The 17303-nt window shown below is 40.0% G+C and overlaps 1 protein-coding gene across 1 annotated transcript in view; it reads left to right on the forward strand.

The window, feature by feature from the left end:
- Window positions 1-2497: 2497 nt before the first annotated feature.
- The window catches only part of peli1b (pellino E3 ubiquitin protein ligase 1b), a 34227-nt gene continuing 19421 nt past the window's right edge, over window positions 2498-17303 (forward strand). Inside the window, exon 1 of the mRNA XM_026309688.1 lies at window positions 2498-2814. The gene's annotated coding sequence lies outside the window, so the exon portion shown is untranslated. The remainder of the gene's footprint in view (window positions 2815-17303) is intronic.

Raw genomic sequence — 17303 nt, forward strand, 5'->3', positions numbered from 1 at the left:
TGGTTGAATGTAAAAATGTCTCCACTTATATTATGTTAATTACTGTTATTCACTTTTATTATGTGAATACATATACATACATACACTGTTTTAACTATGACCTTTAAAAAAACTCTAATTATAGTATAATATTCAGTAAAATATTTTAAGTTGTTTTCCAGGCTTGTCAATGTCACATTCATTTTCCTGGAAATGAACATGTTGGGAATGAAAAAGACCTTAAAACACATTGAATTTGACATTTTTAAAGTTTATTTTTTATGGCTTCATTGCTGATTTGTGATGTTATGTTTGATGTTTTGCATGTGTGTTTCTAATTACTGACATTTTAAATAGTCTGGTAACCACCTATTTGATTATGTATTTTTCTTTATTTTGTCTTTGCACAGTACAGTAAATGTGGATTTATTTTCATTGCCAGTCAAAATACTCGACCTGCAGTGGAGAAATCTCAGACAGAAAAGATAAAACCTCACAGAGCAACATGAATTTGAAGTCAACCATGAATTCCAACAGTGTGAAAACACAAGTACTGGCTGGAGCCACTGTTTATGTGGGGGTTGTAATCAGACCACACGCACCATGTGTGTGTCTCTACATTTTTCATTATTTCCTGATGCTTCACACAGAAGTGCAGCCCACTGGCTTTTATAGAGAAGTACTTGTCAAAACATCCATCAGGAGTGAAGTGAACTGGCTGCAACTCCTCCACCCATGGAATCAAAGGAAGGTGTGTCTGCTGCTCCAAGCGCTGGAAACGTCCAGGAGAGGTGTTGGTGCTGTGACCATAGCAACGTAAACAGCAGGGTTCAAACACAGATTAAAATGTGTGCAAAGATTGCGTAAGGTGTGTGCATGAATGTGTATGGCTGTGTACAGGTTGACCGGTTTTTTATGTTTCTCAGGCAAAGTCTTAAAGGCAGAGTCTGCTTTCTTTTAGGCTCTGCAGCTCGTTGAAAACACTGGAACTCGCAACACCCACTACTCACTTCTGGCATTCGGTATGGGAGCAAGTGCGTATTTTATTAGCAAACGTAAGTGTGTGCTTTACAGCGTCCCAGCAGTACAAAAATAAGTCTGTCTCTGTGCATAAGTGTGTGTGTGTGTGTGAGTGTGAGGGAAGTTTTATTTAATCTGTTCTTGGCTTCACCTTATTTTTCCACTCATTCTGACAGTGAAGGTGTTGTCTCCCACTCAAACCAAGTATACACAAACACAATCTCAGAAACTGGAGTCTTTCTTGTAAAAACTTCAGGAATCATATATACACAGCAGGAGCAGTACTGCAGTGATAGTGTTTGTGTCACATCTGGGACAGACTCACTTCTCAATTGTTTGGAAGAGAGAGTTCATATGAGGTTATTCAAGTGGTTGATGAGGTTCTTTTGTAGCTGAAGCTTTAAAATGGCATTTGACGCTTCTCGTTTTTAGGTTTCATTTCATCCTTATTTGTTTCATTGCTTATGACCGAGCTTGCATTTGTTCATTGATCAAATATTGTACATTACTTTTAATTAAGTGGCTCTGTGGGCCACACAAATCTCCTGTTGGAGTATTTGCATATATATTAGTGTATAGGTCATAGGTCATCAAACCTAGTTTCCCCAGATTAAATGCAATCAAGGAAACTGTATTATTAAAATATTAAGTGTAAAGGATTGTGCAACCTTGTCATGATTGTGCATGTAGAATAACATCCCTGCAGCTTTTGGATGAAGATCTTCAAGACTGCTGCACTTGCATCCAGAACCACACATAAGTATTGTAGTAGTGCAGCTATTGGCACTACTCAGGATCATAAATAAACTTTAAATATAAATATATTATTTACAGATTATACTATATAGCTTCTTCAATATTGTTAAGGTGGTTGCTAAAACAAACAAAAACTATCATTTCTAGTAAAAACACACCCACATGCCTGCATATTCACTCATGCACAAACAGAAGGATAAAATGAGAAAGAAGCCATGCAACATTCTGGAGATAAAGATAAGATGGAGGTGATAGTAACACAGACAGAAACCACTCTAGAAGACTTGTTCCACTCCAGCTTGGTCCACCCCATATCAAAACAGAAGAAAGAAAGGCCCCTGCCGGGTTTCAAACCAGAACCTTCTTGCTGTGAGGCAACAATGCTAACCACCAACTCACTGTGCTGCCCATGATCAAGATGACTAGAGTCATTCAACATAATATGCAATTTGCAGGTTCTTAAACGTAATCTGATTTTTTTCTGGCCTCACTCTTAAATTATTGATAATTAATCACTAATCAATTAATAATAATGAAATACTTTTACTTAACTGCAGGACTTTTACTTGTAATGGAGTATTTTAACAGTGATATCTCTATCTATCTATCTATCTATCTATCTATCTTAGTCGAACCCAGAGAGAAAAACTACAGGCTCCAGAATTCTTTGCGGCGACGTCAGTGTTCTCCTCCTACAGCGTACGCTCTACACGCTGTGTTTACGTTGAGATGCTCACAACAAAGAACGGCACACCGCGGAGAGCCTGTCATTTAAAATATAACACCGTGGATATTTTGTCTTACGGTGAGCATTTCTAAGTCATAACTCCCCGGAGAGGGGAAGAAATGCCACAGGCTGGTACTGGCTCTCATTTTTTATGGTTTCTTTTTTTTGTTTGTTGTAAATCAGCCTAGAGGGGGAGAAATTAAGACGAAATTTCTTTTTTTTTTTGTGCCGGTGGAGCGTTAGCTACCGTAGCTTGCTAGCCTCAGCAAGTTGGGAAAGCCAGACAGCAGCACAGCACAGGACAATAAAAAGACTTCATCATCTTTACTGCAGTGAGTACTTGTTTACAAACCACCCGACTGTGTTGAATTATGAAAATCATAGCGATTAAACGCGGACGTGACTGGGCTAATTCAGCGTCAATACAGTGTTTTGGGGGATTAAGCGTCATTTGTTTCGTCCTGTTAACGGATCTGTGACCAAGAACCGATCATTTATGAAGTTCAGCTCATGTGTTAAGCAGGCAGCAGGTAACGTTAAGTCATCTTAAGGCTGATACTGTGAGCGCTGCAGCTGCAAAGTCACACACACACACACACACACACATGCACCTGTTTTGGCTCTGTCCGTATTATATCTCAGTGGAAATCAGAAGCTCCATAAAGATAAAGCCTCCGGTGGGCAATGACTGCAGTCTGCATGCTGACTAGTGAGAGAGGAGGGGGTGACAAAGGGAACATTGCCTGATAAGGAATGAAGCAAATACACGGAGTCTTGCCGTAAAGCTTATTTGCCAGTTAATGACTTCCCTCTCTTCTTTTACTTTCTCCCATCTCATCATGGCTTTGTGTCTGTCTTGTTTTTCTCTCTCCTACTTTCTGTCTCGTTCACTCTGCTCTGGTGTGACTGAAGTTTTGTTGCTGACAGGGATCTCACTGACTTCCATTCCCCGTGTTGGAAATGCCAACATGCATTAACTAAATCTGCTCCACCCGGATGCCTCAGGCTTTACTTCCATTGTCTGCTTGTTAGTGTGATGACTTTATCAGGAAACTTTGCTTTTATTTTAAAATGTTGGTCGCTGCTAGCTGCCCTTGCTTTTTTAGTCTAACAGCAGAACATTTAATACTTAAACTTTGCAGCTGTGTAGTTGTTGCATCTGTATTTTAAGCCCAACATCTGCTTCAAGGTAACTGCAGCAGGCTGAGAGAGACAATAAAACAATTTTTTTTACCTGTTTAATTGTTCATTATTAAAGTTGAATAGTTGAACAGTGAACAAAAAGTGGAGGGAGGAATTTATTATAGTGTGTCCATATGATTATAGTCCTGCAATCAATTTGTTGGGTTGGCTACACTGAACAGGTTGGGTCCTTATTAGATCCATCAGGGGTCATGGCAGACCTGAATCTGGTGTAAATTGCGTCAACTTACAACACTGATGAAACTGTATTATAATGAATAATGAGGAATGTTTGTTATATTTTTGTGCAGAGTAGTTAAGCTCTGCCTTCTCACAGTCCTGTAAATGCTGAAAGCGTCTAGTGTGAAGTGCTTCAGACACTGTAACAGGGGAGAGTGTAAGTGTTGCATGTACACATTTATGTTTGTACATTTGCATGGGCGTGTTGTCTGCAGGCTTGAGTGTGTGTGTGCATGCATGCGTGTGTGTGTGTGTGTCTTCTCCAGCATGGTTCAGAGTCTCAATTTTAGGGAGGAAACCAGAGCTGATAGTGTCAGGCGGGAGCTCAGAAAGAGCTCTGATGTCTTAATGGAGGCTCAGTGCTGCCTGTATCCTTAGTAACCTGGTCTGCAGGGACACAGAGAGGCCTCTCAGTCTCACTCTGGACTGAAAGCTATATCACCTCATAACTCCCTTTTCATTTTTAAATGTTTTTTTTTTTTTTTTTTATTTCAGTTAAAGATTTTAGCATTCCTCTTTACAGGCTCAGTAGGATTTGTGATACAATAGGACCATGAAACACAGTCAGACAGATTTAGAAAGTTCTTGCCGTCAGCGTAATAAATATAGTTTTCAATATTTGAAATTTTTAAGAGTTTTGCATTTTGCAATTTAGCAGCCTTATTATTGCTTTTATATCATTTTTGGTATTTAAAAATATTATATTGCAGTGGTAGGAATGCAGGCTTTTGTTATGAAGTGCTGTATACTTTACACTTGTAAATGCATGCACAAGTGTATGAGATTATTTATGACATATAAAGCCCATGTGGGAAACTGATAATTAGTCCAGTTTTTCTAAACGTTGTTGAGCATCTGACAAACATTTAGAAACTTGGTTTTGTCTGCATTTAGCAGTTACATTTGTTCAGCAAAGAGTGAATGAGCGTTGCAACAGTCTAATAGAGCATCAGGACAAGCTTTGAGAGAAAACTGACAAATGGAATAAAAACAATGATTTAGATTTTAAATGAATGAATTCAGTAGTTTTCTCTGAGCTATAACAGTCGTGCCAGCAGTGTTTATCATCTTGATGCTGGGTGAAAATGTTTGAGATTCAAACGAGGAAATGAACATGTCAGAACAGCTGTTTGTTTGCACAACTTTAAACCTTAATGATGTGTACAGTGCTCATCATAAGTGGAGACTTTTGTTTTTGTTTGCATTTATCTTTTGGTGTGCACATGTCTGTGCTGTGTAGTTTCATCAGTGAGGGCCAGCGAGTTCAGTGGGAATCCATGAGTCTAATCGTCGGCACAGCTGAACAGCAGCTTTCCCCCTGCTGTGTGTGAGGAGCTTTTTATCCTCCTCCAGGTCCGGCTTGTTCTCCGCTGGGCTGGTAAACAGGCTGAAGTTTGAGGAGGAAGATTATGTCTGTCATGGAAAGTGGGTCAGACAGTGGGCACATTTTTATGGGCTTGTTTCTGTGAGGTAGAGAAGAAAAGAGTAGGGGAGACATTAAACCACCAGCGATTTTCCATACTGTTGCTTGAGGAAGCTTGTGCTCAGTGCGGTTCTTATACCACGTTTCACTATTCCTATTGTCAGAATCATTTCCAGTCGATCCCTCATGTACATTAGCTAACAAGGCATTCATTCAGATAGAAAAACAAACAACAAACCAAATCCCTTATTTTCTGGTGCCGTTAAGGTCGTTCATGTAGGTCACCACTTATCCACATTTTCATATGAATCTGGTAAAGTCCGGTTGTGGAGAATCTGTTTATTGTAAACCACGTAAATTATTTAAATCACTTCTCTTTACAGTAACAGGTTATAGGCAGTAAATTAATTCAAAACTCCTTTGAAAATCAGAGCAAAAACTCATTTGTTGGTCATTGTGAGGATTTGCTACTTCTCTGTCATTATTGTAAACTGAATATCTTTAGGCACATGTGCACCTGCACATCACCTGAATGAAGATTTTACATTGACATATTCTCCTTTCTGTTTCTGAGCTTTGCCTACTTTTTTCATCACACCACCAATCTTAATCTCTTAACACATTTCTCATTTCTCTCACTGCCTGTCCTTTTTTATTTCTCTTTCACAGTTACCTAGTATGTGCTTGGGTTATTCTTTCCTTTGCTCTCAGCTGCTGTAATCAACACCAGAGTTTTTCTGTCACTACCTGTGTCAGAACAGTAAGGTAATGGGGAAACAGAAACTTTTAAAACAGCTGTTGGGGAGTCCGCAGTCCAATTTGGCAATGTTAAGGAAACCCGGCTGAATACATGAATAGCTTCTTTATATATAAATGTTTGTGGAGTTCTGGGAAAATGTCTGTCAGGGATGTGCTGCTGACACAAGTAGAGCGAAAAGTTATAGCCTCTAAAAATAAAGTGAGGATGTTTGCAAAAATAATACACTGAAGTTTTAATTTTTTCTCTTTAGAGTAGCAACAACTGTTCTAGTTACACTTGTGCTGTTTTTTTTCAGGTACTTGGTTCTTTCAGCATGTTGGAGAATTTTCCACATTTCTGTGGATTTAGCTTGCCTCAGGGTTTTCTGTTCCTTCCTATGGTCCCAGACTGACTCCATGATGTTTGTTGAGATCAGGGCTCTGTGGGAACCAGATCAGCTGTTGCAGGACTCCTTGTCCTTCTTGACCTGGCAGTTGCATCTTATTTGTGTGTAGAGTTGTTGTCACGCTGCAAAATGATCAGAGCTAAAACTTGCTGCTCCTCACATTTCCACTGTGAGGATTAGCTACTTCTCTCTTTGGTATCATTGTAGGCTGAATATCTTTAGCTTTTCACAGATTGCTGGACAGTAAAAGATATCAGAAGACATCGCTTTCTGACATTTTAACAGAATAAATGTATTGTTTAATTAAGAAAATAATCTAGAGGTCAATGGGTAATGAAAATACTTACTTGCAGGCCTATTGCTACTAATGATGTTTTAAGTGGCGTCCTCCTTGCTAACTTTTTAAACATTGTTATTATGAATGACATTATTCAGTCTGCTCATGTGACGCTGATGTGATTGGGGATTTTTGCAAAACTAGATGGGTTCAACATGCCTATATAGTTTACCCTGGCCCTACTTTATTACACCGTGTCCTTTACACTCTGCATATATTGTAGATGCTGAATAAATTCATTGTTCAGCAGTAAGACCAAGACAAGACCAATACTACATTTTGAGTAAATATAGTACAATACACCCCAAAATTCACTATAATTCCTGTTTTACAGCTCAATATAGTAGAGCAGTAATTTGTTGTGTACCTGGCTGGCTGATAGAGCACCAAAACCTTTTAAATGTAGACTATAACTATAACGTGGTAGAAGCTGTTTATTTTCTGCCTGATGTTTATTTGGTAACTGAGAAAGGCAGAATATTTAGAAAATGTTCACCATTCAGTTTTGCGTGTGCCTGATGATGTGTTTAACACCTCTGCCCAGACTGAAGCCACAGCCAATTCCTGTCCTTAATTGTTCTTTTTTTCCTTCACTTTTACCAGCAGAAACTGAAACCCCTGCTGAGGTTATACATAAAACACGAAAGGCAGTTTTGTGAGGGTGTATGTATGTGTTTGTACTAGTCTCAAGAAACCATCTCTGTGGTTTCCTTGCTGTGTAGTTTGTTTTGTACAGGCGACTGAAGCTGAAACTGCTGTGACAACTTTCCCTTCCCCCAACACACATACACATTTTCATACGCACAGTACACACATGTAATAGTCGACTCCACTTCTGATCATGCATGATAACCATTTCCTGCTTCAATGTCCAACCTCAAAAGAGCTTTGTGTACATCGTCACACATATACAGTCGAGTGTGCAACTTGTTGAGGTTGTGGCTTCTCCAGGCAGAACTGTTGGTTAGTAATTGCTGGGTAGTTATTGCTGAAAAATCTGTTAAATAATGAAAGTCTAAAGGTCCTTGTGCTCAATATAGCAACAGCAAGTAAAATTGATCATTTTTAAATGTAATTTATTACATAATATATGGTTCCCATTTATTTGGAGAAACGCTAAGTCTAACGCCACTGAAGCCTGAATGCTAGCAGCACTGAGCACTAACCCGTCTCATCTGACTGGACAAGTGGCTAATGATTACACACTGTGACCAGGTGCAGCGCAATTAAACCTGTGTAGACTATTCCTCTTACCTCCCCAGAGATATGCAACCTGAAGGACCCAGGCAGGAACGGATGGTAGACGGAAACATGAATCAGCTTTATGTATACAGCTACAGAAAACCTCTTCCCCTGATGTTTTCTGCTGTAGGTTCTGTAATCTTGACTTTTAGTTCAGGGTATGTGGGAACAGAATGATTTCATACCACTTTTGGCATCTGACTTTATGAACTATGGCTGGCTTTTATATGAAATATCTTAAATGTTTCGGTCTCCCCAAATTCAAAAGGTTAATTTTTTGAACTAAAATCAAGATGGGCTGGTTGAAAGCCCACAGTATTGATATATATATATATATATATATATATATATATATATATATATATTTCTCAAAATATCAAATGTATGTTCTCCATGAGTGAACTGCAGAAGCGTACCAGGAATTTGGCGATCTACGGTTTATTGCAATAAAAATATCTATAAAGATGAATGTAATGGTGTAACTAAAGAGGAAAGTGACCCCCTTAAAGTTAATACATAAAGCTGAGCTTCTGGTTTTACAGTGCTTTCAGATGAAACTGTGTATAAAAGGATTAGTTTGTTATCTGCCATCATTTGTTTGTCAAATACGTAAAATGGCAAAAGGCTGAAATGATAGAAAACAGCAGTTCAGACACATGGTGGCCTCAATAACAGCTTTAAATAAAGAGTGTGGAGGCACTTTTGTTAGTTATTTAAATCATACAGCACTATAAAAGTGCTAAATATGTATTTGAATAATTAACAGCAGTTTTAAGAGGTCGTGTAATTTTCCCTGCTACACTGAATGCAAATGAATTCCAATTATACCGCACTCTCAAGTCACACATACTCTAAATTTCTTTGTCTGCCCAGCTTCTTGGAAGGTCACTGTGTGCCCCTTGCACAATCAGGAGGCGGTGGTTGGCTCCAGAAACACTTGATGTCTTTGACTGTATGTTGAAAAGATCACATGTGCCTCTCAGGGCCCTCTACGTTGAAATGTGACTGTGTGCATTCTTAAATGTCCTTGCATGGGGTTGCCTCTTGTTGCACATCCACCAACAGGGCTGTTTGTTGTCAGCATACATACACGGGTCTTTGTTCTTCCCACTGAATCATTGATGAGACTGTAACTTGAACGCTAGCCCTAGAATTTCTTCCCCTACCTTCTGTCATCAGTTAGCCTCCTCCCAGTGCAGCTTACAGGAAAACTGGTGGGCTGATCTGACAAAGCACAGCGAGCCTGACCTGGAAACTGACAAAGCACAACTGTTGGTTACAAATAAATTATCAGAGTAACATTTAGATTTGTCAGTTATGTTTTAGCATGATTGACTGACCAAACTAAAATGAAGTTGCTCACCTTGTGGTCGTTCACCATACCATAATGTCCACACATTTATTCACATGTTTTATGGCACAGTCCTTTTTCATTTTACTCTCTGGAGATCAGTGCCGTTGCAGCCCATCGTTTCCTTGTGTGAAACTCATTTCTTCCACTCCTCAGACAAAATGGGATGTACTGTTTTAGCCATTTTTTGAGAAGCCAAGTCTTTTTAATTTAAGGCAGCGATGGTTAGATTTTGGGAAGTCTGATTCATATGGATATTCCAAGAGTTTTTTTCATCGAAAATAAAGTAAAAACAGGAACCATCACTGTTTTTGATTATTCCTTCTAAGCTGCTTTTGTTTGACAGTTACACTGTAATGTCTATAGTGGAAAGAAGGAAACATTGAGATAATATCACACGAGTCAGATTTGCATATTTTCACAGTTATCAGAGTACCTGAGTCCAAACATATTGAGTCTGGACACCAGCCACTCAGCAGGAGGATCCTGTTTTGGGGAGAGCAGTCGAGGATGCCTGGTTCTGTAGACATGCCAGTCTCTTGGATCCTCCAGAGCAACCAGTAGTTTGTTTTGATGAGTTCATTTGATTCTCAGCAAGAATTTGATGCTGAAGGGTTCGACTCTAGTCTCCTTTTTTAAGGAGTGCAGGGTATAGGTGTGAATGGTGCCGTCAAGGACTAGGAAAGACTTGGTCCTGGCTGCACTTTAAAGTTAACTATGTGCATTTTTCTTTAGGGGATCTGTGCCCGGGTTCATGTGGGATGTTCTCGGTTCAAAATGGTCAGAGAGGAGTGAGGTGTTTTGTCTTTTCATCAGCCATGAATGTTTACGGGACATTTCAACATGTTTCCTCATGGGCTGATTTTGTATGAGGCCCAGTGGCTTTTGATGCCATGTTCACTATGTTCACGTCTGCTTTCGGCAACACAACTTGGATTTACATTCCCCATCTTGTTTCTAATGTTCTAGTCCTCCTCCTGACCTGTTCCACATATTTCATGCCTTGCTGTTTATAGCTGGTGAGTGTGAATATTGTTGTGGCAACGCTTCCTCTGGTCAAGTGCTTGGCATCAGTCCATTGGTGGATTATTCTATTCGGCCTTGTTACTGACTAATCCAACACTACGGAAGATCCTCTTAAAAGTAGCTCAGTGTGGCCTAATATTGGCCACTTCAGTGTCTGTGTAGACTCACTGTGTTGTGAAAAGCAGATGGGGAAGATGTCTGATTTGTGTGCCAGTTTATGGTCTCTCTGGTGCGGGCTAATGGTTACTCCAGTGAGCCCAGACACCACAGAGTGTGGACGTCATGTAATATGCTTCCGTGAAGAGGGAGGAAATTTAACCTACCACACATAAAAATGGCAGATGGACTGAAGCTAATTAATTTTTTATTCCCCATGTTAGAGAGCATGTGTGCAGCATCTTGAGTAAGCAGTATGTTCCTTTCAAACTAAGCCTGCTGATTATTCACATCTACATTTACGGCATTTGGGAGACTCATGCAGAGTAAATAACAGTGCTACTCAACTTTGGTGACTCAGACCAGCAAAATCAGATCTACTGCATATTAGGTGTTTATTTAAATCATCGTGGTAACAAGGTGGCCATAAGGTGCTGCAGTGTGTGAATATGACGACTCTTTTTTTTAGTACATACATGAATTATATCACTAGAGGCTTTTTCTTAGAAATTGTGTTTGATGCTTGTTCTTCTGCATATGAGCTGAAACTGGTCAACAGAAAATCCATCAACTATTTTGATCATTATTATCCTTTGATCTGTGCCTTAGTTGTGTGTCTGTGATTGTATTGTTTGATTTGTGAAGTATAAAAACACAAACCTTAAGGAAATAATTTTATAGTTAAATAAAACAAAAAACCTGCATATTTTTATATTGAAAGTAGCTGGAAACAGCTACAGTAATTTTCTGGTGATTGGCTGATCGACTAATCATTGTAGGTCTAGAATAGACCCCCCCCCCCCCCCCCCCCCGTAATTCTTCCTTCCTCTCAAGCATTTGTTTTGGGGCTCGTGATTCTGGCATATGGTCCACACCAGTCCACCTTGGTGTAAATACTGGACCACACACAGACAAAGATGCACAGACACACACACACACACACACACACACTGGAGATCACCTCCAGGGACTAGTGAACATGAGAAATGTGCGCCTGTCTGTGAGTGCGCAGGGAATTGGGACTTCCTGTGCCCATTGACACACTGACTGTAAATCACTTTGGAGTGGGCTGGCTACAAACATGTCCATGGTCACACACAGACATGTTCCTGTGCTCCTGTGCCATCCACTGTGCCATCCATCCAGTGAGTGTTTATCTTCAGAATGATCTATATAATCTCAAAATAAAGACATATTTTAACCATACATCTACATGCATTAAACACTGTTATGTTTTATTTCCATTGTCTAACTTCCTGCTTAGTAACACATGCCAGGAATTCACACTTTTGATAATGCAGTCTGTCTGTGCACACCCAGCTGAGCTTCTGGAGATGTACTTCAGTACATTAGTTTTCTGTAGTGTGGCAACAGCAGTGATTTTCCCTGTTAAAGGTCCTCTGTTGGCTTTATAGTTTCCTCTGGATGGAAATGGTTTATGTGTGCCAGTACTCATTGGAGGCACAGACAGAAGATTGGAGGTTTTTTTTGGGAGATGTGGTGTGTGAATGGAAATGAGTCTCGTCATTTCCCATTGGAGTCAGGAAGTCGCCAGCTACAGAGACATGGAGACATCATGAGCTAGTTGCAGCACAAATCCAATTAAACACATTAAAATATTTACATTAACTGTAAAAAAATCTACTTGGGAGATCTGTTGAAGCCATGTTTCTGAAACCCTCTTTACACCAGTAAAAGAGAGTGTGAGAAGGCTGGAAAATTAACACTAACCATTTGCCAAACGCTGACAGATTTCAGATTTTTCCTCAGTGTGTGTTGCCATCCAGTCAGTTTGGCAGGTAACAAACAGACGTCAGGAAGATCTCTTTATTGTGGAAATGCATTGGCTGAGGTGGGGGCGAATGAAAAGCTTTGTTCACAGTCATCAGGAGGATGACTGTCATTAATCATCCTGTTTTGAAGAGTGTGGTTTCCCATTGTGGCTTTTGTTGCTGGTTCAGGTTCTGTGGATAGTGGTATGGAGGTAACAGTTAGGTCTTCACTTAGTATAAAAATGTCTGTATTCAGACACATTGAAAGATTCACAGCTCTCTGGCATTGTTCCCAACAGGAGACAATAGACTATTGTATTTTTAAATTGATTACATCAATAATGCAACAACTCTGTGAAAACACTGAAACTTATATGGGGAGCACAGTGTTGCAAGCTTATGTGTAGTAGTACTGCAGAGTAACACAGATGAATATGAAATAGCAGCCATGAGGTATAATTAATGATATACATGCATGCACCATCAGCTTCAGTAAAAGCTGCCTTTGGTTCAGGACACGTTCTTTATATGTCAGCAACATTTTGCAGGTGCAGCATGCTTCTTAAGTGCTGCTACTCAAACTGCATTGACCTACTGTATATTTACTAAATGTGGAGCAGATGTCAATCGTATGTTTTTTAAATTGGATTGCTCCAGTGGTTTTAATGTAGGCCCACTTTAGGCTCGGGGTGCATTATGTAGTGTTGGATCAAATCCAGGAAAAAGAATTATCCATATTGCATGACGCTTTAAAATCAGGGTTCAGCTTGACAGAAGAAGTGCGCCGGATACAAGATAAATGAAGTGTATGCACATATTATTCAAATACACTTTATAAAAACACTGGAAAAAAGAACATTTTCCTGCTGCTCCAGTTGATTGAGGTAGGTAGATTGTTCTCCTCTTCCGTGCTTCTTCTTTTCATGGTCTGTAGTGGTGATGCCATCTGTTCATGCTCATTGATCGCACAGGTTTGACAGAGGAGAAGACAGAGTGGAAGGTAGAAGAGAGAAGGAATCTGGCGTAAGGTTTACCCCCCCCCTCATCCCCACAGATCAGTTTCTGGGACATTGAGCACGTAATCTTCAGTGTGCACACCAGTCCCTCTTCTCTGATCCAGCCATTCGAAACAGGCTTCTTCCTACACAAATGCTCACATATGCAGGCACAAATCTATTTCACTTGGATTACAAACACCGACGGTGGATTAAAAAAACTTGCTGTTGCACACACATTACCTCCCACCCTAAACAGGAAATATCCCAAATACTTCCCCATAATTTGTAGAGTTAACACATGCTCTGACTTGTTAATGAGTGTCCTTAAGATTAAACTGATTTCTAGACAGGAACCACTTATAAGGGTGAGGTTTAGGTTCAGACCCAGCAGTTCTTCCATTTTCCTACACCAGTAAAGGCTCCTCCATGACGTGTTGCATAATCCTCCATGTTAGTTATCATTTTGAGAGAACTCTACTAAGCCTTTTATCCAATTTCATAGTGCATCCTTTCTTTTTTCTGTCTGTCTCAAACTGACCTTAGATTATTTTTTTTAATCCCACTTGTAGAGTGACTGTTAGACAAACATTGTGCTGACTCTCTTCAGAGGTGGAGCAGTACCAGTTGGTTCCAGTCTCTCATCGAAAGTTGGCTCATTCAGTTCTAGTTGAGGAGGTGGGATCCTCTTTCTGAATGAGAAATCATGATGGGGCAGAAAGCTGTCGTTTTATCGTTTTGAGCTGAGGTACTTGTGGTCTTTGTGAGCTGGCTGGCTTGCTTAAGACTTGTTGGCTCTCCCACCAAGCAGCTGGTGTTTTGTCGCAGGAAGTTCAGGATTATGGTTTGAGGCGTTGATGTGGCGCCGGCTCCCCTCGCATGAAGATCCTCTCAAAACTCTGCTGTCAAAAGCAGAATTTTAGTCTTTCTTTGTTTTGTCTATGACACGGTCTTGACTCAAGGTGACACACACAGCTGCTTTTTAACATAACCTTTGTGTGCACGCTGTAATCGCTGTTACAGCAGATCTCTACACACTGTAAACATGAACAGAGTGTATTGCTGCCACTAAGCAGTTTATTATTTAAATTTTACTTCATATTTTATTAATGACTTGTACAAACCAGCTAATTATTTAAAAAGCAGAATATTTGTTTCTCATTATGTTATGTTCTAAAAATGCTTTAATTAAATTCAAATCTAAGACCAAAGAGATGACATTGTCTTTACTGTGTGCATGTGTATGTGTGTATGTATATATATGTGTGTGTGTGTGTGTGTGTGTGTGTCAGTGTCCCATGATGATGATGGTTGTGCTTATTGCTTAATACTTATTGTCACTGTAGCTTTTGGGGAAATCATTTTCACTCCAGTGGAGTCAGTATTGTTGTAATGTGAATATGCAGCTTTACTTTAAATGGACAAAATCTACAGTGACAGTTATGTCTCCCAGGAGACATTTTCACTGCTGTTTCCTTGTGGTTTGACTGCAGCAATGATCACCTCATTTCCTTGACTTTAAGCACATGGATGTGCCTGTGCAGCTGAAAGTCTTTCCAAACAGGACACTGGTTAAGTGGGTTGGAGTTCCTGTTGGAGTGGGATTGATTTTTTTTTCAGAAGAGATGGCCTTATCTCCTCTGATGCTTAACCTCAACAGCGTGATGTAGATCAGCTGAGCACACTGACTCCTACAGTGGCATCTTGCTGGGTGGCAGCTCCATGTTTTAAAATATTTTAAGGACTGCAGCAAGAAGTAAAATGTAGGTGTGACCCAGTTGTACCTACATTAATCAAGAAAACTAGTGATACCCACAATTCCCTTGGTTAGCTTAGCAGCAAACAGTTGACCTGCTGATTGTTTCTCAGTGATATTTTTTTGTTTGACTGCAGGTACCTCTCGTACATTTTGGCATTGTTTTGTTTACAGGGAAATCCCATCGGCCTTTTCACTGCAGTCATTTTTTATGCAATCAGCTTGGGTTAGCATCTACAAATAGAAACCCAACACATATGTCAGAGGAAGGTGGGTAGGAGCAGATGTCACTGACGTTAGAAAAAATAACCACTACTTTTACCATTAAATCATCTTTGTAAATTCTACTGGAAAGGTGGCTAACACCCACTCTCTGTGAAGAAGGAGATGAGTATGAGTAGGTTTCTTAGTCTTAGTCAGTTGATTTTAGTATTTTCATGTCATGTGCTTGTGGTTCCTGGTCTATAGACATTTGTTAATTTGTTTGTTAACACCAGACCTGGTGCACCAACTTTCTTATACAGTCGAATAAAAAAACAGCAAAATGAAATAAACGGGAATCGACAAGTCCTGTCTTAAAATATCTACATAATGCTTTTAGTTGAGGTGACATGGTGGATAAGTGGTTAGCACTGTTGCCTCACAGCAAGAGGGTTCCTGATTTGAAACCCAGCAGAGGCCTTTCTGTGTGGAGTTTGCATGTTCTCCCTGTGCTTGTGTGGGTTTTCTCCAGGTACTCTGGTTTCCTCCCACAGTCCAAAAACATGTATGTCAGGTTGACTGGTGACTCTAAATTGCCCATAGGAGTGAGTGTGAGTGTGTGAGGTTGTTTGTCTCTATGTGGCCCTGTGATGGACTGGTGACCTGTCCAGGGTGGACCCCTGCCTTTCACCCAAAGAGAGCTGGGATAGGCTCCAGCTGATCCCTGTGACCCTGGTTAAGGACTAAGTGGGTATAGATAATGAATAAATTGGTTTAGTTGGATGTGTGAGGTATTTTTTTTTGCTAAAGTCAGTTGTCCTGATCTGTCCGTTATTTATTTGACAGCAGAGGTTACTCGTTGTTCTTTGAAGGTGTCTCTGGTTGGTGTCGCACTTTGGTAACTTTACCTAAACAGGACAGATACCTAGAACTGGGCATCTACTTGTAAAGTGAACTCAAATAGACATTCATACTACAGTGGCACAATATAAATGTGTTTGTTTTGTGTACACATGACACCAAGAATTTAAAGTCCACTTTGTCTTGTCTCATATCTAACTGTATTTGCAATAAAGGGAACAAGCGGTTTGTTAGAGGTGATGAAAAGATGAAAAGTGGAGAGGAGGCAAAGGCAGAGAGACTTTCTGTTTTCGGGAAATTGTTGCTGTAAGCTTTTTAAGACCATGTGTGATGCTGCTGCACAGCGTGGAGCAGCTGGGTAGCTCAAAGCCTCTCGCTCACAAGCCGCTCATTGGCAACATGAAAGGTGCGAGATGCCTAAAAGCCTGAGAGTGTTTGAGGATGTGGTAAGAGCCAGTAATACTGGGATGATTAGCTATCCAATGACCTTCTTGATAAAGGGCTTTGATAAACATCACAACAGCCAAAAGTAATAAGAGGATTTTCTTTTCCGCCCCTAGATTTTTCATTTTTAGCACAACAACTGTCAACCACTTTCAGCCTAGTTTTCGCCCAAGATGCAGAATATCAGTATCTGTTTGATTGTTATAGCGAAACACAGAAACGTGAATACATAACCCACAGGTCTCTGAACACATTCTGGAGACAGCTGGTCAATTTGCTGAGATGTGATTATTCCATCTTTTTCAGGAAAGGAAATATCAGAAACATCAAGCAAGGTGGGTTTGTTTTCAGCAAAATCCAGGCACTAGAATAAAGGAAGGAACAGCTCTTATAATTATTTTATACCATTTCACACAAAAATGCAGTTTGTTGTGTTGTTTCTTCAGTTGTGCTTAAAAAGCTCCACGTACCCAGAAAGCCAGAAACATGTCATCTTCGCTGTTGTTATTCCAGGCATCTGCTATTATTTATTGATCTGATGACCCACTTTACCATGAGGGTATCATTACCACTTATCAGTAATGAAGATGCCGCTCCAGGAGGTCCTGGCTTTCTTTTCTGTTGTGTGCTGGTGCCTGGCGTGGGGTTTTTGGCTTTTAGTTTGCTTTTATGTTTGACTGTGTTTTTATT

The sequence above is a fragment of the Mastacembelus armatus genome, chromosome 15, assembly GCF_900324485.2.
Source record: "Mastacembelus armatus chromosome 15, fMasArm1.2, whole genome shotgun sequence".
Lineage (NCBI taxonomy): Eukaryota > Metazoa > Chordata > Actinopteri > Synbranchiformes > Mastacembelidae > Mastacembelus > Mastacembelus armatus.